Source organism: Myodes glareolus, chromosome 1, assembly GCF_982192425.1.
Source record: "Myodes glareolus chromosome 1, mMyoGla1.1, whole genome shotgun sequence".
Lineage (NCBI taxonomy): Eukaryota > Metazoa > Chordata > Mammalia > Rodentia > Cricetidae > Myodes > Myodes glareolus.
Window position 1 is genome coordinate 27,727,481 of NC_142026.1, and position 17,292 is coordinate 27,744,772.

Genomic DNA, 17,292 nt, shown 5'->3' on the forward strand with positions numbered 1-17,292 from the left:
TAATTGTAAAATGCATACATAGCGTAACTTTTTTAAAAGCTGTTTAAAAACCTACCAGAGTTAAAATGGCACTAGAAACACTGGAAACAGAAGGTGCTTCTAGTGAGAAGGGGTTGGAGGAGAGACTAGGGTCATACTGTCCCTCAACAGCAAATGTCAGGAATGGCATTAAAGTCTACCCCAGCGAAAGGCATGGCCAGTAAGCCAGATGTGGTGATATTCTGCCCATAAGAGTCATCCCTCAGGTTCAAAGACACAAATGATGGAGTTTAAGGCCAGCCTAGCCTACATAGTTAGTTTCAGACCAGCCTGAGCTGACCAGACCTCATCTCAAAAAAAGTAATAAAATTAATAAAAAGACTCAAACAGGTTAAAGGAAGGAAAATATGAAAAGAGCATAACATAACATGAACCCATTGCGGCCTGCAGTAGAAAAGGAATTGGTATACCTGGGAAGAGGGGCTCTCTGATGAGGCGTCGCCTCCATTAGATTGGCTGGTGACTATGTCTGGGGGGGGGCATTTTCTTAATTGATGGTGTTTAGGCGGGCCAGATTCTGAGAGATCTTTTGAAGGAAATGAAAGCATCGGTCCCCAGATGCCATGCACCAAGTGTCTGCAGCCTTGAAGCAGTCCAAACGTCCAACAGCCAATGAACACATGACTGAAGTGTGCCCAGTCCCTACAGGGAATGCTGTGTGACTGATACCTGCTGCCCCACGGAGGGTCTTGAAAAACATTGCACTGAGGGAGAATCTTGGTGTCAGAGACTGTGTCTCAGTCACCTGTTTATGGGATGTATCCTGTGTTTGGAGGACAGAACCAGGAATTAGCTGCAAATGGTATGAGAAGACATGTTGGAGCAAGTAAGATGTTCTGACCATGACTTTTAAAAATAGTTTCTCAATTCTACACATTTACTCAAAGGCATCAGATTGTAACTTTTTAAAAGATTTGACAGAATCATTTGCTTTTATCCATCTGTCTTAGTCTGGTAACACTTTAGCATAAAAAGGAAGTCTACACTTTTTCTATTGACTAGATATAATTTTTTTTCTATTGACTAGATATAATTTTTTGAGAAATTGATAGTAATAAAGCGTTTCCTTAGCATAGTGCTGGTAAATTATCAGTGAAATAGAAATAAGAATTCTGGATCTTTGAGGATAGTTCAGTGGGTAAAGAGCCTGCCTAGCAAGCATGAGAACCTGAGTTCAAGCCCCAGAACTCACATAATAAAAAGGTGGGTGTGGCTGCACACCCTTGTGATCTCAGTGGTAGAGAGGCAGAGACAGGCAGGCTCTGGGACTCATGACCAGCTAGCCCAGTCTACTGGGTGAGTTCCATGCCAGTGAGAGACTCTAGCTCAGAAGACAAAAAAAAAAAAAGAAAAAGAAAGAAAAAGAAAGAAAAAAGGGTAAAATGGGAGGAGCCGGGCTAGAAAGTTGGGTCAGCAGTTACCAGAAGAGTTGCTGCTCTTCCAAAGAACCTGGATTCAGTTCCCTGCACCCACATTGTATGACTTACAGCCACCTGTAACTCTAGCTCCAAGGATCCCAACACCCTCTTCTGCAGACAACACACACACAGAGAGAAGTCCATGGCTGCCCTCTGACCTCTACATGCTTGCTCACATGTGCCCACACACCCTCACACCGACGATGGCTATACACCTCATAAGCATGTACATACCCCACTCCAAATACACTCATTTTTAACATACCAGTTTTTTAAATGAAGGCGAAGTAAAGATGTTTCTGGATAAAGCTCAGCTTAGTGAACTGATGGACTGTAGCCATCCTACCACAGGGAGCTCGGGGAGCCAGAGACGATTCAGATGGAAGCAGGAAGGGACGAGGAGAGCCAGAAGGCAAATGGATGGCAAATATCAGAGGCTATTATCTCTTCCTTAATTCTCTGGAAGGCAATTGGCTGTTCAAAACAATAGTAGTAATATGTTATGTGAGTTATAACATTTAAAGAAGCACATGTATAAGGCATTGGTTACACCAGGGTAAAATCCTTGTGTTTTCAGAAGGTACTTAACTTCATGGATTCCCTGAATCGGCCACTCCAAAATAAAATTTAAAAAAAAAAGAGAGAAAATATAAAATCAAAGGCTATAGTATCAGTAAGAGGTATAGCTGGATGGCGACGTATACACCAGCCAGCGAGGTGATAGTGAGCACTCCACCACAGCCACGTTTGCTCAGATGAAAGGGCGGCAAAGCCAGGCTCAGCTCTATTCTGTGTCCAACAGCTGCCCTTTAGACCTAAGGATACAGACAAGGTGGCGCTGGAGACGCAGCAGTGAAGAGGACTCTGGTCCAGTTCCCAGCATCCACCACAGGCCGCTGAAACTCTGACTCCAAAGGCTCTTTTTTTTTTTTTTTTTTTTGCAAACGTGATGCACATACATGCAGGCAGGCATTCTCATGTACACATAAAAAGTATAGAGTGATAGATAAATATGTGCATACATTAAAATGAAGGGCTTAAATAAAAGCGTACAAGCACTAATTCCGTCTGGTATGCCCAGATGAGCACCAATAAAACAGACTTAGAACAAGAACTGTCACTAGAGTTGAACTTCATTTCTTCCTTGTTCATTATTAAAAGAGAAAAACTAAGCATTTCACTTACTTCTTCCTTAGTGTTTAGTGGGAAGTTGGTGATGTGAAACAAACCCACTATAAGACCCCCCGACACATAGCCCCTCCTACATCCCGTCTATATCATCCAGGACTTGCTGTCCCAAGACCAAGGCAGAACTGAGTTTCAGGAGTATTACATGATCTGTGGAGGGCGAGATGAGGCCTCCAGAGACCCCTGCGAAGACAGGGCATGAGTCACTTCTGTTCTGCTTATCCCTTGTCCCTCCTCCTCTGGAGTTGACCACAGTACCATCAACTGGTGTGGTCCATTTGCTTTGCACCTCAGTTTGCTGTGCCCTGTCCCGCCAACCTAAGGGACTCCGAAGTAGACACATGATCACATAGTTTCTTCAGATGGTCATAACACTCTGTGTCCACACTAACTCTAAAAGTGTAGTCCCACACTGTGGCAGCAGCAATGTAAAGGGAACTTAGACCTCAGGGACCTTTGGGTAGGGTGGAGTTGCTGGGGGTCATAGAGTTTTATTGAGATTACTTTTTACAGGTAGTGACAGATTGGCCACTGGAATGTCTGCCTTCCTAGGGAATTTTTGGAAATTCGGGTTTGTAGAAAATGACTTAAGAAGTCCTCGAGTCAACATTAATTGGCTCGGGGCTATGGCTCAGGGAGTGGAGTGTTTGCCTGGCATTTGTGGAAACTGAAAACTCAGTGCCGTGATGCATGCCTCTAATCACAGTGCTTCAGATGGAGCAGGCAGGGGGATCAGAAGTTCAAGGGCATCCTCAGCTACATAGTGACTGTCCTACTTGGACCTTTGATGTGTGATAAAACACTGACCAAAAACAACTTGGAGGGGATGGAGAGATGACTCTAGAGGTTCTCAGCAGCCACATGGTGGCTCACAGCCACCTATAATGAGATCTGGTGCCCTCTTCTGGCATGTAGAAACACATGCAGGCAGAACACTGTATATGTAATAAATAAATAAATCTTTGGGGGAAAGAAACTTGGAGAAGAAAGACTGTTTCAAGCTTCCAGTCCATCATCAAGGGAAGTCAGAGCAGGGGCTCACTACAGCAACCTCAAGTAGAAACCGAGGCAGCAGAAACGGACTCCCTGGAGGGATCCTGTTTACTGGTTTGCTTCCTTTCTTCAACAGCCCAGACCCAGGTGCCCAATGATGGCACTGCTCCATCAATTATTAATTAAGAAGCCCTGCAGACATGCTCAAGGCCGGTCTGATGGGACAATGCCTCCACTAAGACGCCCTCTTCCCAGGTTACTAGTTAACTTTTCTATTGCTGTGATTAAAACGCTGCGACCAAGGAAACTTATAGAAGAAAGGATTTGTTTCACAGTTCCAGAGAGAGAAGAGTCACCATTGCAGCAGGGAGTCAGACAGGCACGGCAGCTGCACCAGCAAACTGCAAGTCCACACCTTAAACCACAATCATGAACCAGGGAGCATGAACTGGAAATATTATGTGGCTTTGAAACCCCAAAGCCTGCCCCCAGTGATGAACTTCCTCCAGAAAGGCTACATTTCCTAAATCTACCACCAACTGGGGACCAAATATCCAAATATCCGAGCCTTTGGGGGCCATTGTTATTTAAACCACAGAACCAGGTACCTCTCTACATTTGCATCAAGTTGACAGAAACAACTGACAACCCTGTCTCAAAACAAAAAACAAAAACAAAAACAAAAAAAACTTTAATGGAAATCAGATTCCAGATTAAATTATTGAGGGGGCTAGAGAACCCCCCCAAAATGAGCTTACAAAAAACAACCTTTAGGAAATGCAGCCTTTGTGGTGGGGGGGGGGGGGGAGAGGACCCTTAGGACTGAAGATTGGTGCGGAAAAGGTGACCTCCGGGGATGCAACCAAAGCAAGGCAAGAGAGATGAGCAGAGATAGAAACCAGAAGGAAATACCAAACATGTGGGAGGCCACTGGAGGAGAGGGGTGCCATTGGGAGGCCTTCCGGAAAAAAGACAGTGTGGATGGTGGGAGCTTAGAACCAACTATAACTAGTCAGTTCAAAAATGGATGCCTCCTAGGAGGCATTTGAAGAAACATGCAAGTCAAGGAGATCCTTTAAAATAGTTTAAAAGGCACCAAATGTACATGAAATTAGCTGAAATAACTGATGCCTTCTTATGTAAGTCCATGAGGGAGGCTTTGGTGGGAGTGGGTAACAGCTCCAGCAGGAACGTCTCGTCCTTTCTGGATTAAAAAAAAAAAGCACTGAGTGCTCACCAGATACCCAATAGAGAGAGAATTTACCCTTTAATGCTGAAGGAGACTGGTTCCAGAGCAGATGGTGAGATTAACCATGCTGGACACTCGGAGAATACAAGCCAACAGTCTGTCAGGAAAACTCAGATGAAGCATGGGCAATTACTGAAGCAAGCCTGCTTGTTCCTGTGAGAGAATAAAACTCATGGAGATGGACTGAGAACCCTGTGGGTGCCAAGAAACCTTGGTCATTTAAGAAAAGTTACACAGTAGACTAAATAAATAAATAAAATAATTTAACTTTTTAAAGGAAGGACTGCTGGGAGGTGTTGGCATACAAAAGTGTTGGATACTGCTCCACAGTATCCTGGAATGGAGGATAATAAAGGATTATTCATCTGGGGATAAACTCACAGAAAGAGTAGCCATCTTCAGTCCCCTGACAGCGCTGGGAACTGGAACCGAATCCAGCAGCAGCCAAGAGGCCCATGCATGCTTTTCATCTGCATTTACAGTACATGAGACCATGCCCAAAGTGGGCTGGCATCTTAAAGGCTATTGGCAGAAGGAGTTTCCACAACATCTCCCCCTTTTCTCTAAATAAGACAGTTCTAAGCCAAATACAAAACTTTATACAATAAAAACAAATATCAAGTATTGTCCAAGGAAAAGAAGAGGCAAAAAATATATTAAAATTTTATATATATATATATATATATATACACACCAGCATGAACAATATCAAACAAGAAACATATGCTAAATTTTTTTATAATTATCCTATCCTAAGGAGTCTAAGTCTTATATTAAAAATGGCTTGGCTAAGTCATGAGAGGAAAGTAACTATGACTATCTAATCTTCAAACCCATCAAAGACCTGAGAAGGGAAATAATATTACCTAATTAAACAGGAAGTGCAATCAAGCAACTTTCAAAAGGTGTAAGAAATGACAGAGACTACTGGCTACCTGGGCAATCATCTAAAGTCTTATTTGCAGTGTTGGGGCAACCAACTTTGGCTAAGGCCTAGAGTAACTGACAGACCATTTTTCAGAGGCAGGAAAATTTGAAAAACCTTCTTACCCTGTCTTGGCAAGGTTTGGCAGTCTTTTGGCTTGTATCCTGCTTGTCCAGTCTGGACCATTCATTTTGTCAGTGGTTGAGGCAGGGGCAGTTCTTTGCCCAAAGGCCAGTTTTGCCAAGAAGAAAACAAACTTCATTCAAGTGGAGTGTCTTCAGTACCCAACATTCTCTCAGGAACAGATGGGTGCTGCCAGGAACAATTGTGTCTCACTTCAACAGAATCCTAAGTTATTTAAATATCATATTTTACAGTTCTTTGAAGTGTTTGAAGATTGCCTATCTGTGTGGAATACAATCTCTATGCATCTAAAGAACCTGACTAGTCTAACTATAAGTATGACAAACATGGATGACTACTGACCTACAATTCTTAATATCTATATAGCTTGGAGACTAAGGCTCTCTAAACAAATGTGCAGCAAATGAGAACAATGACCTCAAAATGTAAACATATATAAGCATCTTGATCAAAAGTAGAAATGTAAAGTGCAATATGATAAATATATCCTAAAATTGCATCAATATACAAAATATCTTAAGCAGAGATAGAAGCATGCATGCATACAATATGACAAAATAACTTTGTATAGGAGCACAACTATTGTAAACAGAAATAGGAGCATATTCAATATAACAAATATAATTTGAATTTGTATCAATATACAAGAATCTATATCAATGTAGATTGTCTATCAATAATATCTCACAAGTAATCTTACTATTACTGCTATTAGTGTAAGTTCACACTAATCTACCTATTATCCCATCCCATCTATTTCCCTCCTCACTTTGTTTTCAAGAGAGATCCCTGAGCCTACTTTATTTCCACCCCCAACCCTATACCATTTATTAGCAACCCCTAACAGATGTCCCTAACCCTGAGAACAAACTTTGTTGGGAAAGGATGTTGTTTTCTAGAATTACTTCCAGCTGTCATGGAGGTAATGTTATTTCTATGGGATCCTGTAAAAACTAAAATGATGGTCAAGTTTTAAGATTAATGTCTGGTATAATTGCAAATAGTCTCTGAGTAGTCGGTAGGGTTTTTCCTGAAGTTCTTATCTGAAGTTCTAGCCAGAACGTTGTAAGAAGGTGCACTGTGTCAGCTAACCAAGTTGGAATCATCATGAGCAGTTTGTAACCCAAAATTGATTTTAACGTGGTACTATCAGCATAATGACGTCATATCAAGCAGGTGGAACTGCTGTTGTGGGGCCAAAGTTTACAATATTTGTATCTTAAAGGCTTAAGGAGTTCCCACAGCAGTGAGGGCTAAAGTTATGTTTTAAGTTGAATTTACTGTGCTTAAGGGATCTAGAAAACAAAAATACCTCTTAGCTTGTAACCCCCCTTTGCCTAAGGATAGACAAACCTGTAAGGCCCACTTGCCCACAAACAGATAACCTCCTAGAATGCTGGGGGTTGTTATTCATGTAAGATACCAAGCCCCCAGTTTTCACTTCTGTAAACAAGTTTGATTGCCCCAGCTGCACAGGATATACTTGATCACATGTAGGCAGATGTAGGCAGGAGCTATATAGGCAGGAAGGACATCATGATGTGTGCTTGTCCCGGATTGGATGAAGGCAGGATGTAGTTTTGTGGGGTTGGCCTTTATAAGAACCTGACTAATGTATTTGGTATCATTCTTTGGGAATTCTGGATACAGACCTGACCATTGTTCTGGCCAGTATTTAATAAAGCCTGCTTCGAGTTTGACTCAAAAATTGTGGTAGTGATCTCATTTTCACCCAGTGGGATCAACACCATAGAGATAGCTCAGCTGGTAAAATGCTGGCCGTGCAAGCGTGAAGACATGGATTCAATCTGTAGAACCACATATAAAGTCATGTGATCTTGCAGCTAGTGTCGAAGACCAGCCTTGACGAAATTCCTACCTTCCAGGGTAGGAGTGTGAAGATTAGAATTAACGAACAAAAGGAACAGAGACAGGAGAGAAGAGACAGAAACACAGACCAGCATCTGCAGAGACATTCAGTGAGTACTGAATCCATCCCCATTTATTCTCCACACTTTATCCAAAAGGGGAGGGAGGAGGCAACAGGCTTCATTAACATGATATAAGAAATAGACTTGAATTCTCCGGACCTTTGATCCAGGTAGAACGGATCCACTTCCACAGCCAGAATACTAATCAACCACCCTAGGTCGGAATCTCTTGTTTGTAGCCACATCTGTTGTCAACAGCTTTGAAAGAGCAAAAAGTAAGCTCAAATTCCCTGACCTCCAGTCAAGGTGGAACAGGCTCACCTCTGTGGGCCCCTCTCAAGCTAGGGAGGCAGAGATTGGATCCTTGGGCTTAAATGGCCAGCTTAGCCTGAATGGCAACCCTAAGGCCAAGCAATAGCCTATCACAAAACAATACCAAAGGTTGACCTCTTTGGTCACATACACACATACCTCACATACACACAGGAGGAAGGGAATGGAAAAGAGGAAGAAAAAAGGTAAAAATTAAGAGCATTCCTGATGCTCCAAATAGTCTCTGGCAGAGGTCAGTTGGGTTGCCAGCTTGAATACTGGTACCCAATTAAAAAGGAAAATAATTTAGCTGGGCAGTGGTGGTTCATGCCTTTAATTCCAGCACTTGGGATCTCTGTGATTTTGAGGCCAGCATGGTCTACAAAGTGAGTTCCAGGACAGCCAGGGCTGTTACACAGAGAAAGCCAGTCTCAAAAAACAAACAAACAACAACAAAAGATATTTAAACTAAAAATTATTTGTTGTTTATCTGAAATTCAAATTTCTCTATGCATTGTCTCGGGGAGCACGAGAGATCTTCAGTCCTCCGGACATACCTGTGAGAGATTGTTCTGCTTACCTTAAGTTGATGTGGGAAGTCCCTTCTTAATTGCGGGTGGGGGTCCAGAACCCTGAGTAAGGATGGCAAGAGAATGAGAAAAGAACACATCCAGAGAACAATGAAGCTAGGACTGGGCGGGGTTCTTCTGCTGCCCTTTAGGTGCTGGTCTCTGGAGGGAGTCTCATCCAGGAGCAGGAAGCCACAGTCTTTCCCCACACTGATCCATAAACACCCATCCTCAGATCCCTGAGGACGACGTTGACATTCCTTTTGAGCCTGGCCTACGTGGGTAATGACTTTGTCAGTTTCCCACCCTGGGCCAATTGGTCTTGAAGTCCTTGACAGGTCCTGCCCAGGTCCAAATACTCAGTCACCCAGGACTTCACTCATTCAGGGCATCCTATGATCCTCTCCTACCTACACCTCCAAATGCTGCTTCCTCCCTCTGCTCCCACCTACATGCACCCCCAAATGCTGCTTCCTCCCTCTGCTCCCACCTACATACACCCCCAAATGCTGGTTCCTCCCTCTGCTCTCACCTACATGCACCCCCAAATGCGGCTTCCTCCCTCTGCTCTCACCTACATGCACCCCCAAATGCTGCTTCCTCCCTCTATTCCCCACCTACATGCACCCCCAAATGCTGCTTCCTCCCTCTGCTCCCACTTGGCTGTGTCTCCCCAGAGAGGCCTATCCAACCACAGCTGCCAATACTGCTACCACCAGGCATCATTACTGTCACTCTTTTGTCCTCTGAGCACTGACCACTCCTGGAGTCAGTTGTTTCTGTGCTTATTCTTGTCTTTTTCACTAGAATGTAAACGCAAGGGAGTGACGGTGTTATACCTAGTCCGCTATGCGCCATGAGGAAGGAGAGAGACAACACTTATGGGTTCCAAAGATTTTAATGATCCACCACATAATCGGATCACTGATCGGCAGGGCTGCAGGACAAGGACTCGGGAGCCTTGCTTCTCCTGACAGCCCCGAGCAGGGGCAGACATGGGTGTATAAGCATAAAATTCACCAACATTTGTTGCCAAGTTACAGTTACAGTTTGCACCAGTGGGAGTTTAGAGATTAGGGGCTTCCTTGTGTGCTCCATCATTGTCAATTGATATACAATTCAAGCCTTTCAGTCCAACCAATCAGATTCATTTGTTCTTTCTATTGTTAGAAACAACCACAATGTTTCTAGAGAACTAAAGATGCGTAAAGACTCTTTCTATGGCTTAGGGACAAGGTTGGTCAGTCCCTGGAAAGTTCTCAGCTCCCCTAGGGCTTGGAAACCTGGACTTTGTTTCACCTTGCAGGTAAAATGGAGTCTGAAGTCAAAATGGCAGTACTCGGGCTAAGGTGCTTTTGCCTGATCAGCCGGATGTACCAGGTCTGTTGGATGGATGAAGAAACTTCCACATACCTAAGAGTAGACTTGACCTCAAAGTGGCCTGTTTAACATTCATCTTTCAAGTTGTGCTTACATTTTTCTGAATCCAAAGTCTTGAAAATCATCTACCTTCCCTTGAAGAAGGCGGCTCAAAGTATCTAAGTAAGGAGAAAGGAAATGTAGTAGAATTGAAGCTTAGCAGAAACCAGGCCCCAGAAGTGCCACAAGGGGGTGACAGCCCAATAACCACAGCAAATCTTATGGGTACCCAAGTGCTGCCCAGAGACTCCAAGAGTCCGTCCAGGTCTCTTGCTGTCTGCCCTGCCTCCAAGTCCAATGTCAGTAAATGTGTCTGCACTGTCCAGGTGCCCTGATAAATTACAAAAGACAACAATAATGATGATGTATTGCAATAAACAAAACCACAATGATTCACCAAGGGACATAAAACTTAATAGACTGTCTTAATTATTTTTGGGTCACTGACAAAAATCCCTGACAGAGACAAGGATGGATGGAAAGATTCATTTTGAATCATGGCTTCACAGGGTTTAATCCATGGTCACTCAGCCCCCATGTATGTCATGGCAATGAGAGTCCTGACCAAAGTTGTTTGTTTCTTGGTGGATGGAAGCAGGGAGAAGGATACAGGAAGAATCCAGGGCAGCTACAGTCCCTAGGGACTGTACAAGTCCCAGTGACCCGCCTCCTTCAGACCCCATCTCCCACCTCTCATCACCTCCTATGAATCCACTGATAGACTAAACTGCTGATTAGATCAGAGCTAGTGGCCAGCCACCCAGACCCAAATAATCACACAGAAACTATATTAATTACAATACATGTAATTACAATACTATATTAATATAATACAATGCTTGGCCAATAGCTTAGGCGTATTCCTGGCTAACTCTTATATTTTAAGTTAACCAATTTCTATTAAGCTTATTATAATTATAAACATATATTAAATATATGTTTATAATTAAACATATTAAGTCACATGTATCACCATGTGACTGTGGCCTACTGGTAAGGTTTCATCCGGTGTCTATCTCCTGTAGCATCTGCATGGTGTCTCTCTGACTCTGCCTTCTTTTCTCCTCTGTCTCTGCTTGGAATTCCCACCTTGCTCTATTCTGTACTGACATAGGCCCAAAGCAGCTTCTTTGTTAACCAATGGTAATAAAACATATTCACAGCATACAGAGGGGAATCCTATATCACCTCCCCTTTTCTGTCTAAATAAAATGGAAGGTTTTAACTTTAACATAGTAAAATTACATACAACAAAACAGGTATTAAGCAAGAATTACAGTTACCATATTTATATCTATTTTATCTTTTATCATAACTAAGGAAAACTATAAATTCTTCAACTCCATCAAAGACTCCAGAAGGATATAATATTAGCTAAGTAAACAGGAAGTGCATTGTAAGCAACTTTTTAAAACTTTTGAATTGATAGAGAAATCTCAAATTTTTGCCCAAGTGGCTAACAAACTCCATAAGGAGCCTCTTTGATGCCCATCATCCTCTTGTAATAATAGACTGGTATTGCCAGAAGCAGATGTGTCTCATTGTCATGAAAAGTCCTAAGTTCTTAAAACATTTTAAATGCCATATTCTGTTAGTCTTTAAAAGATTTGAAGAATGCCTCTCCATCTGGATATCTAGAAAGCCTAACTAACATGACTACAGATTTGACTGTTACAAATGACAATCTATTAATCTGTATTTTTAACTATACATCACATTTTAAATGCACTGCACAAACACAATACCTTAAACAAGAGCAGAAATATACATTTAACAAAATTGACCTTAAATTTGTATCAATACACCAAGATCCATACCAATGGAAAGTATTCATCTCTATAGAATAGCCCCTTTTAAATGCAAACAAACATTTATAAACAATCATTTAGGGAATTTGGGTGTTGTTTTTAAGGCTACTTTTTGCTGATTGGGGCACTGTTTAATCGGGTCTTTCATGTGTATCTTGTGTGGTAGGTTCATCTCAGCCAGCGGTCCTGAAGTTGTTATGGATGTTGAACCATCTGGGCCATTACTTCAGGGGGTCTTGTCTCATCAAACCATATTAGTCAGTAAGGAATCCACAGTGGATTTATCCTCTGTGGAAATAAAAGCAGAACCTCTTTTCCAAAGTAACATATCCTTAGACCCAAATGTTGAAGTTAAGATACCTTTAAAATATATATTGGTTTAGCTCAGCAGCCTGTGTAATGAAATGTCTCTCTGTACTTAGCTTATTTACAGTCAAAATATTTAAAGAAAACATAATAAGATACATAATCCAGACTCTCTGTGCATATTTTATTTTTACATGGCTTATATTTTTTACTCTATTAATTTTTTTTACAAGTTTAATATTTTTTATTATCTTTACCCCTTTTATCTATGACTGTCTATTTTTTTAATATTATAACTGTTTATACTCTTTTTCCTCTCTCTCCCAAGCCTACATACATTTATCCAACACTGTGATGCATTTAGAGGTCCTTTTTATCTGATTATCTGAATCTGTCATTATTGTGTGTGTATCTGTAATTACTTTTTGGCCAGGAGCACTTTTTTTTTTTTTTACCTTAAGCGGGTATGGCTAGGATCAACTCCACGGCCCTGCCTTCTTGCTCTGCCCAGTAGAACATGGACATGTTACCTGCCTCTGAGAGATATGTATACTGCCCTGGCTTCAGGGATATACATCATATATACACACCTGTGCATACTCACACCCATATACACGCACATACACATACTCATCCTCACACAAAGTAGCCATGACAGAGACAAACCATATTTCTAGATGGGATAATTACAAAATGTCAATTGTTCCCTGAATTACACCAAATTCAAAGCTAGCCTGGGCTACATAGTGAGTTCCCCTTTCTAGAGGGCATCCGCCACGAGGTGGTTCACCAAAAACACTGGGGATGTGGTCGCCAACGTGAAGGAAGAAGCCCCTGTTTTGGGGACTTACATTCCAGAGACACAGGACCAGGAGGGAGACAGGCAACCAAATCAATAAATTAAGACATCAGAGGACAAAGGGTGCTAATGGGAAAGAAAGTCACCCTGGGGGTGGTAGAAGGGAAGAGAGGAATTGTTCAAAAGCCAGAGAGGGAGAGACCTGAGGGATGTGACTGGCCCAGGGACAGATCCAGGAAAGAGTGCCCTTGGCTGCAAGTACAAATCAAGCAGGAGAGGAGGGACCAGTGTGTACAGGAAGTGAAAGGGATGGGAAGACCCGGGGTCAGCAGGGCCTGACAGAGTGGAGTCTGTGGTCCTCTGGCTGGGGCATAGAGCTTACTCTGAAGGAAATAAAAAGGCAAAGTGAGGTTTTAGGCAGAGGGAAGGCCTGTCCTGTCCTAACTTATATTTTAGTATGAATTAATCAATCAATTAATTTATGTGTCATGTAGGTAGGACATTAGCCCACTAGAGCATGTGGCTCTGGCAGGCTTCGCCCTTCTCCCCAGTTCCCTCTGCCTTGCTAAAAATAGTTGGGTTATATTCCTGTAGCAAGCCACCAAGGTCTGTTCCCTTGTTTGGCCACTTCCTCCTCCTGAGGCTGATTACCAAGGTCCAGCTAGGGAAGTATTGAAGTCCAGCAACCAGAAGCCTCCTTTGATTTACCTAGTTAACATTCCCAATTAAAATTAAGCACCTCATTCTAACAGGGGGTTTCCTCCTTTACCTTTATAAATCTCCATTTGCCTATGGGCCTCATCTGTCTCCTCTGGGACAAATACCCCTGCCCTCTTTCCCTGGTCCCCTCCCCCTTCTCTCTTGTCCCCTATCTCCTTTACCACCGCATCCTAGCCCATTCTGACACAGACCTCTCTTTTCCTCCTGAGAAGAATGACACCTGCAAGGTCATTTGCCGCTGTGTTTCTGCCTAAGTCAGAAAGCAGACACTTTAAGTGTTCTTCCTTAATAAGTGTTTGGGTGTGATTTGTGCCTAACCCAGGGTCTGGGAGGGGACCCTTACCCTCTCTCAACCTCCGCCCCATCTCTGTACAGGAGTCTGCCTTCAGGTGGGTGCTTCTGTTCTTGTGTTCATGTAGAGGTCAAAAGACAACCTTGGCTGCCTAGGAACGGCCAGCTTTTGTTTGAGGCAGAGTCTCTCGTTAGCCTGTACTTTGTCAGCTAGGCTAGTCCAGTGCATTGGTCTTATCTGTTCCTCGCTATCTCCCACCCTGTCATTGTTAGAATCACAAGAGTCTGTCACTGTGCCCTGCTCTTTATGAGTGTTGTTCTGGGGGATCCAAATTCGGGTCCTCACGTCAGGTGTTTTTCTGACTGAGCTATTGCCCCAGAGCTGGGAGCTGAATTACACTGTTTTGTCTTTCGAGACAGCATTTCTCTGTGTAACAGCCCTAGCTGTCCTGGAACTAGCTCTTGTAGACCATTCTGGCCTCAAATGCACAGAGATCCACCTGCTTCTGCCTCCCAAGTGCTGGGATTAAAGGCCTGCGATACCACCTAATGGCTCCTGAATTGCCTTTTAAATTGAGACCCCACCCCACCCCTGCTTCAAGAAGAACAGGCTTTGGGTGGGGGTTGTTTCACAAGGGCGGAGATGTTCCTAGAGAGCTGACGTACTGAAAACAAGATGAGAGAAGTGGGCAGAGCCCAGGAAACAGGCTTGGAGATTCAGCAGAGAGTGGAGACAGAGGCAGCAAGAAAGATGTCAAGGTTTGTGTCTTACTGCTCTGAGCAGCATCGTCGGCAACCTGAAAACAGGAACGAGTTCAGTGGAGGCGAGTGTGGTGAGGCAAAGCTTCCGAAGAACTGCCATCAACACTATTCAGATATTTTGCAAGATACGTGCTGTATCGGCATCTCTGGGACATTCACTGCACGGACATCTGCTTTCTGGTTAGCCATCGTCTTAGATTTTTTTCCATCTCTCTCTTTCTTACCCTGAACTCACATGCTCAGTTCCAAGGCCAGCTGGATTTCGAGATAACAGCCCTGGCAGGAAAGGGTTTTCTGTCAGGTTGCTTCAAGTCACCCGATGGTTACCTCTCCCATGTACTCCCTGACCTCGTTGTGTGTGCACACATTCGGCTTCTGGATGGGCACTGTACACCCCAGGTCCCATAAATAATAAAACCTTCATTTCTATCTTCCATCATTCCTTATCATTAAAGGGATGTCTCTCCATCTTGAAGATCCTAATTTATTATTATTATTATTATTATTATTATTATTATTATTATTTTGTTTTTGAGACAGGATTTCTCTGTAGCTTTGGAGCCTGTCCTGGAACTAGCTCTTGTAGACCAGGCTAGCCTCGAACTCACAGAGATCCACCTGCCTCTGCCTTCCGAGTGCTGGGATTAAAGGACTACGCCACCACTGCCCGGAAAAATCCTAATTTAAAGCACAGGTATCTTAAACAGAGCCTATGCTGATGTCCTAATCCCCTGGACCTCTGCATGTCCTAGGAAAGAGTTATTACAGATGTCCTTCCTTCAAAAGTGGTCTTAGAGAAGCCTGAACCCAACCTGAGGTTCTAAAGAAACAAGAAAGCAGATCACAGACACACACAGGGAGGATAGTGAAGACGGAAGCGAGGGGTCTCTACACCAACACTAAGGACCACAGTGTAGCAGCAGAAGCAGAGAGAAAGGCCTGGGAGAGAGGAGAACCTGACCTGCTTCCACCCCACTCCAGAATAGAGACAAACTCTTGTCGGCAGATTGTAGGCTTCTTCTATCAGCCTATAGGAATTCATTTTGTTTTTGTTTTTGTTTTTGTTTTTCGAGACAGGGTTTCTCTGTAGCTTTGGAGCCTGTCCTGAGATCTGCCTGCCTCTGCTTCCTGAGTGCAGGGATTAAAGGCATGTGCCACCACCGCCCGGCTACCTTTAGCAATTTAAACTGACTTTCCACACAATCTGAAAAGTCTGTCTGTGCACTCATTTAACTGATTAACAGAAAAAGAAATTATTTCCAGTTGAATATTGTTTTTAATGTAAAATTGAGCTATCTGATTTCACTTAAAGAGACAAACAGAACAAAACAGGAACACCACTTGCCTCAAAATGTATTTTAAATTTCCATACGCATGGGTGATATTTTTGTGTTTTCAGCAATACCTAAAAATTGCAAGTGTTGTTTTTTTTAAAAAAATGTTTCAAATTGGGGGGAAAAATTTCACAGCACTATGGGCAGCGAGGGGCAGGGGGGAAAGGGCGCTGGCACATGGGGAGGAAATAGCTGTGGCAGCGGGGTGGGTGGCTTTACCCAGGATGCTCTTGGGGGAGGTTAATGAGGATGTTCGTAGCAGTGCTGTTCACAGTAACGAAAACTGGAAGCTGCTCAGACACCAACAGAGGAAGTCATTAAACAGAGGATTATTAAACCTCCAAGTTGTGTGCTGTTTATTTTCCAATGCTGGTTCCTTCCTTTCGTGTAAAGTGATTTTTTTTGCATTTATTTATTTATTTGTTTGCTTGTTTTATGGAAGGCGTAGAGTGGAAACTTGTGGCAGTCAGTTCTCTCCTCTCACTGTTGTGGGCTCTGGGGATTGAACTTGGTGCATCAGGCTTGGCAGTAGGCACCTTTACCTGCTGGTCTATCCCTTAATGGTCTTTATTAGTTTAATGCTAATATTACTATTTTATGAAATAAGAAATGTTTTCTTCAGATCGTTAACAGAGAATTAGTGAACATGTTGTTTGTGTATATGTGGTGTTGTTGCTGTTTTTTAAGTTCATCTCCCCCGAGCAATTGTTTAAGTCAGAAAAAAAGAATAGAACAAAAAAAAAAATAGATTTTTAGGCAGAACTGAAGTAATTATAGAAAACAGGAAAAAAATTTCAATAAAACACAAAACTGGTTTTAAATAAGTAAACACACATAATCTGTAAATATCTGGCTCTTCAAATTTTTTTAATTAAAAAAAATAAAGCGCAGCTGGGCATGGTAGTGCACACCTTTAATCCCAGCACGCAGGAGGCAGAGGCAGGAGGATCTCTGTGAGTTCCAGGTCAGCCTGGTCTACAGAGCGAGTTCCAGGACGGCCAAGGCTGTTATACAGAGAAACCCTGTCTTAAAAGCTAAAACAAAGCAAAGGTAGTGTACTATCATGGACAGGAGTGTTTGTCTGT